This window comes from Corylus avellana, chromosome ca6 (genome assembly GCF_901000735.1).
Source record: "Corylus avellana chromosome ca6, CavTom2PMs-1.0".
Taxonomy (NCBI): domain Eukaryota; kingdom Viridiplantae; phylum Streptophyta; class Magnoliopsida; order Fagales; family Betulaceae; genus Corylus; species Corylus avellana.
In genome coordinates, this window is record NC_081546.1 from 20,794,902 (window position 1) to 20,807,216 (window position 12,315).

Genomic DNA, 12,315 nt, shown 5'->3' on the forward strand with positions numbered 1-12,315 from the left:
CCACGCGCCGCCACCTTGTAAGTTGTCTTGTTGAGCTCATTTCTTTTACACTACACCTGCCACACTAGATTATTTCTACCTTTTGAGCTCACCTACAGTACACCTAGCCACACTAGATTTCAGCCCTCTTGAACCAAGCCTATACTCCTTACTATAGACTCAGCCACACCAGATCCTAACCCTTAAAAACAAGCTTATATCCCCTATCATACACTCGACCACACCAGATTAATTCTCGCACCAGGCTCACAGAACCTACCCTACACCCAACCACACCGGATTATATTCCAAAAAAAAAAAAAAAATGGCCGTACCTCCTACCACTCTCCCAAACACCAAAGATATTACCCAACCTATCCCTACTATTCTTGATGGCTCCAATTACCCGGCTTGGTCACAAAATATGAGTAGGTGGCTCAAAGGACATTGTCTTTGGGAGTATGTTTCTGGTGAAGAACCTAAGCCTCTTGCTGGAAAAGAGGAACCTGCGGCAGCTTTCTCAACCCGCCTTCGTACATGGAAAAGTATCCATTACAGGATCATTTCTTGGTTCTCCAACACTTGTGTTGTCTCCATCAGCATGACATTTGGCAATCTTGACAATGCCAAAGATGTCTGTGATATGTTAGCTCAGCGCTACAGCACTACTGATCTTGCTCAGCGGTTTCAAATTGTGACCAAGCTTCATCACATGCGCCAGGAACCAGGTCAGAGTATTACTGATTTTTATTCACAAATGACTTGTCTTTGGAATCAATTATCATTATGTGAGCCAAAGTGGAGGGATAAGGTTGATGCCTCTGAGTACATCGCTTTTCGCGATAGCATGGGCCTAGCTGAGTTTCTTGCGGCAATTCGAGATGAGTTTGAGCATACTCGAGCTTCTCTTCTTCACCGCTCACCACTGCCATCTTTGGAGAGTGCTCTTAGTGAACTTGTTTCAGAAGAGACTCGATTCTCTACTATGAAGTTACACACCTCTGAGATGGTTATGGCTACTGCATCTCGCAATGCGCGTGCTCCCACTTCTATTCCTGCCGGGTCTTCCTCATCCAATCGGAACATCTAGTGCCACTATTGTCAGAAGTTTGGCCATAGATATAGTGAATGCAGGAAAAGACTTTCTCGTGGGAATCATCGAGCTCCTAGTCATAAGGCTGCTGCGGTCACTTATACTGATACATCAGATATGTCTTACACCGATATTGCACCCCAACCCAGTACTCTTTCTCCTGCAGAAATCGAAGCTCTCATTCATCAGGTTTTATCTAAGTCCAATCTTAATACCGCCATGTCCACCACACCAGGTAATTCCTCTTGGTATATTGATTCTGCTTGTTGTAACCACATGACACCGAATTCTTCCATATTTTCTGCAAAATCTGTGTTACCTAGGCCTACCACCATTTACACTGCTAATGGTTCCCATCTTGCTGTCAGTCACATCGGGTCTGTTTCAACTCATCAACTATCTATGTCTGATACATACTTAGTGCCTAATCTCTCGTTAAATCTTTTATCTGTTGGCCAACTTTGTGAACTTGGCTTAGAACTACATTTTTCTAACCGAGGTTGTGATGTGCAGGATCCACAGACGGGACAGCTAATTGGGACCGCCTGTAAGATTGGACGTTTGTTTGAGCTTTCATCACTCCATCTTCCTCCTGCTGTATCAGCTGCCACTCCATCTCGGTCTCCCTCTACCACCCTCAGTTTATGGCACTCTCGTTTAGGGCATGCATCTATTTCTCGTATTCGTTCTTTAGCTACAAGTGGTCAATTAGGGTCTGTTGAGTCTGAGTCATTTGATTGTGTTGCATGTCAACTTGGAAAACAAAGTGCTTTACCTTTTAATAATAGTGCATCTGTTTCTTCTGCTCCTTTTGATTTCGTGCATTCTGATGTATGGGGCCCTGCGCCTATTCCCACCATGGGTGGATCCCGCTATTTTGTCATTTTTGTGGATGATTTTTCTCGATACACATGGCTTTATCTTTTACAAAATCGGTCTGAACTTCCGAAAATTTACTCTGAATTTCAACGGATGATTCAAACCCAATTTTCTCGCAACATAAAATTTTTTCGTTCTGATAATGCTATGGAATATCGTGAATCTACCTTCCTTACTACCCTCAAACAAAATGGCACTCTTCCCCATCGCTCATGCCCAAATACTTCTCAACAAAATGGTCGTGCTGAACGTAAACACAGGCACATCTTAGACACTGTTAGGGCTTTGCTCCTATCTGCTTCTATCCCTGAACACTTTTGGGGAGAAGCCGCTCTTACCGCTGTTTATACCATTAATAGGGTCCCGTCTCCCACTACCTTAAATAGGTTCCCCTATGAACTTTTGTATGGATCTCCTCCTAATTACCAATCTCTCCGCCTCTTTGGTTGTGTCTGTTTCGTGCTACTTCCATCCCATGAACGAACAAAATTAGAACCTCGTTCTCGTCTATGTTGTTTTCTTGGGTATGGCATTGAACACAAAGGCTATCGTTGTTATGATCCTATTTCCAAACGGCTCCGCATCTCGCGGCACGTCACTTTTTGGGAACATAGGCTATTTAGTGATATGGGGTCTTTTCCTACTCGTCCCTCTAGTTCTTCTCCTATCTTCACTAATGTCTCACTTGATTTGCTCCCCGACATTACTGATCTTGATGCAGGGATGACAAGCTCTTCAGACGACATTCCGACGGTCGACCCCAATGACACTGCCCTGCCTGTTGATCCATCTACTCTTGAGCCCGCTCCCTCTATCCCTCGTGGTTCTACTCGAGTAACATCTCTTCCTTCCCATCTTCATGATTATCACTGTTATTCTGTTCTTGCTACTCTCCATGAACCTCACTCCTTCCGTGAGGCTCATGCTAACCCTCTTTGGCAGAATGCTATGTCTGAAGAACTTAATGCCCTTTCCAAAACCCATACTTGGGACTTAGTTGATTTACCTTTAGGCAAAATTGCGGTAGGGTGCAAGTGGGTTTACAAGATTAAGACAAAATCTGATGGGTCTATTGAGCGATACAAGGCACATCTTGTGGCAAAGGGGTTCAATCAGGAGTATGGTATTGATTATGAGGAGACTTTTGCACCAGTGGCTTGCCTTACTTCTGTTCGATCACTCCTTGCTGTGGCTTCTGTGCGTCATTGGGATCTTTTTCAAATGGATGTGAAAAACGCATTTCTCAATGGTGATCTTAGTGAAGAAGTTTATATGCAGCCTCCTCCTGGGTACGATCATCCGCCACACAAGGTTTGCCGACTTCGCCGAGCGTTGTACGATTTGAAACAGGCTCCACGGGCTTGGTTTGCCAAATTCAGCTCCACTAGTGCGCAGATTGGGTTTGTTTCTAGCCCCTATGACTCTGCTCTTTTTATCCGGCGATCTGATGCTGGTCTCATTCTTCTCTTACTATATGTTGATGATATGATTATTACTGGAGATGATACTGTTGGTATTCGTAATCTTCAACAGTTTTTGAGCCAACAATTTGAGATGAAGGATTTGGGTTTTCTCAGCTACTTTCTTGGATTGGAAGTGTCTTCTGATCCAAAAGGTTACTATCTCTCTCAAGCCAAGTATGCTTCAGATCTCCTCTCACGAGCTGGCCTTACTGATTGCAAAATTGTTGATAGCCCTCTAGAGACAAATGTCAAACTCCGTGCCACTGATGGTGAGCTACTTTCTGGTGCCACTCTCTATCGACAGTTAGTTGGCAGTCTCATCTATCTTACTGTGACACGACCAGATCTTGCCTATGCAGTCCACCTTGTTAGTCAGTTTATGACAGCACCACGCTCGGTTCATTATGCGGCTGTTCTTCGCATCCTTCGTTATGTGAAGGGCACCTTGTTTCATGGTTTGCATTTCTCTTCTCACTCATCATTAGACTTACATGTATATTCAGATGCTGATTAGGCAGGTGATCCCACTGATCGTCGTTCCACCACGGGTTATTGTTTCTTACTTGGTGATTCTCTCATCTCTTGGCGTAGTAAGAAACAATCAGTTGTTGCACGCTCTAGCACCGAAGCTGAGTATCGTGCTCTTGCCGACACCACTTCCGAGCTTCTCTGGCTTCGTTGGCTTTTACATGACATGGGTGTTTCTCAGACCTCTAGTTCTCCTATCTTTTGTGACAATCGAAGTGCGATTCAAATTGCGCATAATGATGTATTTCATGAACGTACTAAACACATTGAGATCGACTGTCATTTTGTGCGCCATCATCTTTTGCAGGGGACCCTCCGTCTCTGTCCCATTGCTTCCGCTGATCAGTTGGCCGATGTGTTCACCAAAGCACATCCACCTGGACGGTTCCGTGATCTTGTTTCCAAACTCAAGTTGGCATCTACATTACCACCTTGAGTTTGAGGGGGGATGTTAGAATATAATCAGAATATATTCTGATTATATTCTGATAATCACCATAATTGCTGATAATCACCATAATTGCTGATTTGATATATTTTCCCTGTATATACATTGATATTATTCTGTAATATTGTACATTAATTCCTTGATTGTAATTCCTATTTTATCTGGCCTTATTCAACTATAAATAGGCCTCATTGTATACAGTTCTAAACACACAGAAATACAATATTCAGTTTATCCCTATATTCTCTAGTATTCTATATTTTATTTTAACAGGGTGGATGTTTTCTTTTGTGCTCGGACACAAATTTCGCCCTGAAAATCGGGCAAATCCGACCTGGCTGGTAAATCATACAAAAAGGAGAGCATATTTGCTCTTCTCCTGGAGAGAGAGAACTTACCGGCACGGTGGCAGCATGATGGGCTTCAAACTGGGCGGCAGCATGATGGGCTTCAAACTGGGCGGCAGCATGATGTGCGATTAATGTAAAAAGTCGATAAAAAAAAAAATTTAAGGTGTAAATTTGGTGTAATATGGTGTTTTGTTTCTATTTAGTTTTCTTTTTTCAAGCTGAGGTGTCAATCTCTTACGAAAAAATACAAATGTCTTGATTTGTGTCAATACCTTATAGAAATTATTATCGATTGGAAATAATATAAATAGATATTGCATTCAACATTATTCTTCTATTCCTAATATCCTATGAATATATAGCTATTCATTTCCTAATGTAATAGTCATTTCATGTATCATACACTTTAACATTCTTCTATTCCTAATATCCTATGAATATTAGCTATTCATTTCCTAATGTAATAGTCATTTCGCGTATCATACACTTTCTTAATTTTTTATTTTTTTTTTATTTTTTATGGATTCCAAACCAAATTAGATACATAATATTCATAACACTTTAAATGTTATGAACATTGTAATCATTTTTATGTCATTACGAGGACTGCTTAATTGGTTTGTGCCTCATCAATGTTTGGTTATGGGGCTTTGTAGGTATGGACCTGAGAAAAATAGTAGTTGACAGATCACTGCAAAGCCCACCGCCTGCCCCATCTTCAAACATTCCATAGCATCATATTTCACCTGAGGCACCACCTCCAGCATAAAATAAGAGTCTTGAGTTGCTGATGTATGTTTAAACTTTTTTTCTATTGATTTCTCTACTATTTTGAGATTTTTATGATTTCTTAATTGGATGGTCTGTTGTATCTCATTGTGCTGCAATGTGATATCTGTTTGCATGGTTGTGCTTGATTAATATTTTAACGATCATTGATTGTGAGACCTTCACCGCTAAACAAGAAAGCGGTGCATGTGAGTTTAGGGCCATGGTTCTCAACACGATCCCCGGTGGTGGCGGGGCTAGGCAATGGCTGACCATCCTTGAAGGTTCTGTTAGAGTGTTGAACACCCATAGGGGAGACAACCAATACAAATGTTTTTATTTTTTTTGTTCCAAAAAAAAGAAAGATTTTTTAGGATATTATGATTAGAGCTATTCAATTCTTGTGGAAATACCTATTTCCTACCTTTTTTTTTTAGAGGAATACTATTCTTCATTTTGGGAGAATAGTTATTCCCAAATAATTAATAGTTATTCTCTCGAATGATGGGGCAACCAACTAAAGGTGAAACTAACTGAATTTCTCAAGTTGCTCAATGTCTTAATTTGTTTAAATCTTTCATGCCTTTCTCTTAAGTTGGATAAGACTATATCAATTATCAGAGAGTGAAAGAAACAAATCTTGAGCATCTTTGGTTATAATACGGGTTCTCTCCCACATTTGGAAAAATTTCATTAAATTTTAGACTGAAGTATCAAATTAATAAATTCGTAAAAAAGAAGTATCAATTTTTTATCCGTTTTAAAATTCAAACACATTTCTCATAAAAAAAACAAAAGAACAAAAAACCACATGTATCAATTATATATTTCATCCTAAATTGAATGTCAAGACCGTGACATTACCCTGGCCTATAACATAGACACTATTATATCTGTAAAATCTAATATAAAAGAAGTAATTGTTCCTATTCATTTCACTTGAATTGGGTATGCTTTTGCCTCTCGAAAGAGAGATCTTGACTTTGTCTTTGGGGGACACGTGTTAATCAGGAATGGAATTGTCTTCGTAGAAGATGACAAGTAACATATAGATTCGGCCTCAGGACTGGATATACATATATACCTGAGGACCAAAGCTCAACCGCTACATACAAACTCAGGGCTGGTATCTCTCGGGGAGTTAGGTAACCACTTCGTCTTGGAAGGAATAAAGGATGGTATAGTTGGGTCTCATTCCCTGAATATTGGGGACAAATCTTAACCCACGAAATCCGGATTAGATATCCATTCCAAGCTAAATTGGAGTAGAAGTCTCAACCCAAGTCCAATTAGGACTTATTGAAGAATTCGGCGAACGGTCTAACTCTAAGCTGAATTAGAGGTAGACCTCGGGTCCAAATCAAACTCTCAATAAGTCTCAACCCATTCGCAGTAGAAGACCTAGTTCAGGTCTAATTACGCTTTTTAGGCCTATAAATAGGCCTGGATCTCAGGCATAACTTTAGACAGAATTATTGTGCATTGAGAATATATTACTCAGAAGTATTGATTTAGGCATCGGAGGGAGACCCCTCTTGCACCCGCGGCTTAATTAATGATCAAAATATTTGCTTGTAATTTCTCATTCTTCCCCAAGTGTTGGGGTGAAGATTAGATGCTTGATAGAGTTTTCTGCATTTCTCGTTGGATGGGGCGTCAGAACAGGCATGTGACGGAACTCAAGGATAGCTCGTGTCTAGACATAAGAGGAGGCTCCATGTTTTCTCGTCAGATAGCACATCAGGACAGGCTCATATTATGTTTTCTCGTCAGATGGCACGTCATAATGGGCTCGTGATGGGACTATAGAAGAAGCTCTCGGCTTTCTCATTGGATGGCACGTCATCATGGGTTTGTGACAGGTATTCAGATCTAGTCGTTTTACTTTTTGCGTCTTAATGATGATTAACTCCCGTCATGACGAAAGATATCCCTATTAAGACAGAAAAGAAATAAAACTACAAATCTATAAATATCTGTCTTGTTTTCAGAACTCCTTGAACCTATCCATTTCCATTTATACTCTCCTGAGTTTGGAGGTTCTCAGTGAAGAAGGTTGTGATATTTTCCTCATAGAGGTGATATCCTTCACCATTGTTTATACTAAGTAAGACTGCCTAAAAAGCTTCGTGCTTTCGCTTACTTAGGGTTCATGCTGAGAATGAAACAACACCATACGCTTCTGCAACCATATGAATCCATTTTTGGAATTCTACCACAATATTTTTCTTTTGTGCTTGTTGATTGCTGCTGGCTGCTACGACGCTGTGATTCTGTTCTATGAAGCCTGTGATTGAAATTCTCCTGTCTGAGTAGTGAGCCATCTTCCACAGGCCACACCTTCATTATATTTTATTATTTTATTTATACCCCTATTAAGATAAATTTCTGGATCCACCATCGCCCAAAGCCTATGGGGGTGGTTTCGACCACCCCCAAAAACCAATTTAGGGTTGGCCATGGGGCAAAGGGGTGGCTCCCTTGCTTTTTTCTTTTTCTTTTTTCTTTTCCCTTTGTTTTTTTTTTTCCATTTTTTTAATTGTTTTAGTTTTTTATTTATTAATTTAATTGTTTTTTTTTTTTAATTTTTAATAATTTTTTTTTTATTTTAATACTACTTCTTGCCACGTGTCAGCTTTTTATTGGGCTGACGTGGACTTCCGTCAATTTTTGTGACGGAAGTTGGATGGGAGTGCTAACTCCATTTTAATCAATAATTGAGGTATGATTTCCAATATGAATTGAAATTGAGGTGGGTAAAAATAAAGTCATTAAACTACAGAGGGAAAATGTATTTAACCATATTTTTAATTCCGCATTATTTTTGTTAAACACTTATTGACCCACCTCTATGTTTTTTTTGGAGTCTAGTTTATATTTTCACCATCAACTCAATGAGACGTTTCATTAAGTGTTGTTACCCTTACCGGATCCATTAATTGTACATTTTATTCAAGTAGATCCATCTGAGCCTTCTAGCCGATGATAAAAATTTGGTATAAACCAGGGAGCACTTTTTGCTTTGGACCCTATATTGACGATCAACTCAAAAGAACTTTTAAGACAAAATTCTAAGTACTTTGAAGAAGCCAGGCATCATTCAACCATAATTTATTGGGAGAATTTCAACATGCTCTATTCATCGTTCTACCACTTATTTATACATAACATCACCAATTATCCTAATACAATTCAATGACTAATGAACTTATCACTAAACCCAACGAGAAAGATTACAATGAGATTACCCAAACCCTATCCGTAACAACTTCTTTCTTATCAATGAATTGATAAGATTTTTATTCTCAAATATCTAGCCCAGATTCTCATCATGACAATTTTACTCTTAGACATTGGTCGAGTTTTCTGCTTGACCCGTTGTTGAGTACTTGCGTATGAACTTGAGCAATTTCTTCACAATCGTGAGCAATTTCTTCACAATCCAAGAGAGAGGACGAATTATGTGAACCAAACCAGCAAACGCAAACACTCCCATCCAAATGTAGAGAAATATATCCAAGACCGTCTCATCTGTATCTGAGATATCCGACACTAAAGAGATTGCCGAGATTGCCGAAGTATAGCTAAGTGTCATGAAATAGACGGAGATAGTCAAGGCTAATGTCATAAGCCATATAAAGAACTTGCTCCTAAGAGGAAATCCACTAATGACCAAAAGTATGACGGACACAGATGCCAAGAAAGAGGCGGTATTGCAAGTTAAGAACATTTCGTAGTCACCATAAGCCTGATCATTATAAGAAAGAACAGTTGTGCCGGCTTTACATATATTATCTTCCGTACAATTGAAACCTCTCATTGGTATTGTTCTATTTTCTTGCTAAACACCCCCTGGTGGGCTGATCCCAGCTTGGAAAGCCATGGTTGCAATCACAGTGGCTACTACCATCAATGTACCACGTGTTTCCTGGATCCAATTTTCCTCGTGCGTCAAGTGTTTAACTAATGATGAACGAATGCGCTCCCACGATCCCCTAAACCTTGATTGAGATGGTTGTGCTTCATCAACACCATTACTACTCAGTGTTGGTGATACAGAAGGATTTCGATTCGTTGATCTTCGGACACCAGCTTCCTTGAGAATGTTTTGTATTTCAAACCATTTCACATCTCTTGGATAGACGTAGGCCTCTAAGACATATAAAGCTGTGAGACCAATCTTCTTCATGGCATTAGCCTCTCCTTCTATTTTTGAAAATGAAAGTATGTATTTTATTGCCTGCATAAAGTCGCCTGCATACTTCAATAGTCTATTGTTTCATTAAACAACTAGCAGAAATTCTAAAAGCACTTCTAGAAAATAACTCCAACTAAATTTAATTGAACCACATTGAATGATCTCTCTTGAGTTATTTACTAATTTACTAATGTCTGCATGATCTTTAGAAGAACCGCATCAAACAAAGGGATTGTGATTTTTTTTTTTTTTTGAACTTATTGTACGAATATATATATATATATATATATATATAGCTTTTTTCAATTTAAAATTTTAATTAGTCCTTGATAAAAACTAAACTGAGAAGGAATTTTGTTATTTTACTTGATGATAATTGATTTACATGATGGGTATTTATACATAAAAATGATTTACATAACCGTTACAAAAATAATGTTAAGATCTTCTATACATGGAAATTATCTATGTAGAAGGAATGTTAACGTTGCTGGTTGGGAATTTGCCTTTCTCGATTGTTTTATGACCGTTGCACAGATTTATTTCTTTAACACTCCCCCTCAAGTTGGAGTGGATATTCATGACACCTATCTTGCCAAGTAGGTAATGGAATTGTGTTGAACCTAGCGCCTTAGTAAATAGATCAGCGGGCTGTTGAGTGGTAGGTATGTGAAAAGTTTGGATTATACCATCTTGCAGCTTTTCTCGAATGAGGTGGCAATCAATCTCTATATGCTTTGTTCTCTCATGATAGACAGGATTCGAGGCGATGTGAATGGCCGCCTTGTTGTCACAGTACAATTTTGCTGGTTGTGAATGTGAGATATGGAGGTCCGCCAACAGTTGTTTCAACCAAGTAATTTCACAGCAGGCTGACGCCATAGCTCTGTATTCTGCTTCAGCTGAAGAACGGGATATTGTTGTTTGCTTTTTCGTCTTCCAAGATATTGGTGAGCTTCCAAGGAATATACAATATCCAGTGACTGATCGTCGAGTGTCTCTGCATCGTGCCCAATCTGCATCACAAAATGCGTGTAATTGAATATTGCTTGTGGCTGATAAGAGAATTCCTTGTCCTGGAGACTGCTTGATGTAGCGTAACACTCTGTGTGCTGCATCTAAATGGGATGTGCGTGGTTTGTCCATAAACTGACTCAACACCTGCACCGCATAGGCCAAATCAGGTCTCGTAATGGTTAAATAAATCAACTTACCAACTAGTCGACGATATGATGAAGGATCAGCAATGAGGTCTCCATTATGTTTACTGAGTGCTAAATTTTGCTCCATGGGAAATTTGCTAGGCTTGGCACCAAGAAAGCCGGTATCTTCAAGTATTTCAAGAGCATACTTTCTTTGTGATAAAAAGATGCCTTTCTTTGAACGAGCTACTTCAATACCCAGAAAATACTTTAGGTTGCCCAAATCTTTGAGTTTGAAATGGTCACCCAAATGTTTCTTAAGTTTCTGAATCTGCTCCAAGTTGTTGCCTGCCAATATAATATCGTCTACATATACAAGAATGGCTGTGAAGTTACCTTTGTGGGATCGGACGAATAGTGAATAGTCTGCCTTGGATTGTTTATATCCTGCACTAATGAGAGTGGAAGAAAGTTTTGCATACCATTGTCTCGAAGCTTGTTTAAGCCCATATAGGGATTTGTTGAGTTTGCAAACTCTAGTCTCCCCCTTTCGTCCGAAACCAGGAGGAAGGTGCATGTAGACTTCTTCGTCAAGGTCACCATGAAGGAAGGCATTGTTGACGTCAAGTTGATGCAAGTGCCAACCGTAGGAGGCAGCAAGGGCAAGGAAAGAGCGGACAGTGACCATCTTAGCAACAGGAGCAAAGGTCTCTGTATAATCAATGCCAGCTTGTTGGTTGTAACCTTTGGCCACTAGGCGAGCTTTATATCGTTCCACAGAACCATCTGGGTGATATTTTATTTTGTAAACCCATTTGCAGCCAATGGGTTTCTTTCCGAGCGGAAGAGGGGTCAGAGTCCATGTCTGAGTCGACTCTAGAGCATCCACCTCAGCACGCATTGCATCTCGCCACTTGGAATCCTGCATGGCCTGCAAAAAAGACTTTGGCTCTTGTGCAAGAGAAATAGCAGCACTAAAGGCACGATGGTGGTTAGAGAGACAAGCATAAGATAAAAATGCGTCAAGAGAGTAAGGGGTACCTGAGAAAAGTACCAACGCTAACTCAGATGATTGAGTGGTACGAGACAGTAAAGTCTGTGCAAGATGAAAATCACGCAAGTATGCAGGTGGCTGGGTCGACCGAGTAGATCGCCGAGTGACTGGAGGTGGGGAAGAGGTAGTCTGAGGGGTAGAAGGGGCATCCGAAGCTTCAACGACAGGTGACAAGAGGGTAAGGGCATCAACAGGGAGGTCAAAAGGAATAGGTAAGACCTGCGAAGATTGTTTAGGGGTGGTTTGGGCAAAAGGGAAATGATCTTCATAAAAAAGTACATCACGAGAGATGAAGGTTTTGTGGTGATCAAGATCATATAGACGATATCCCTTTTGGCTATAAGGGTAACCTAGGAAGACACATCGTATAGCACGAGGGTCAAATTTGGATGGTTTTTGGGAATGAGTAGAAG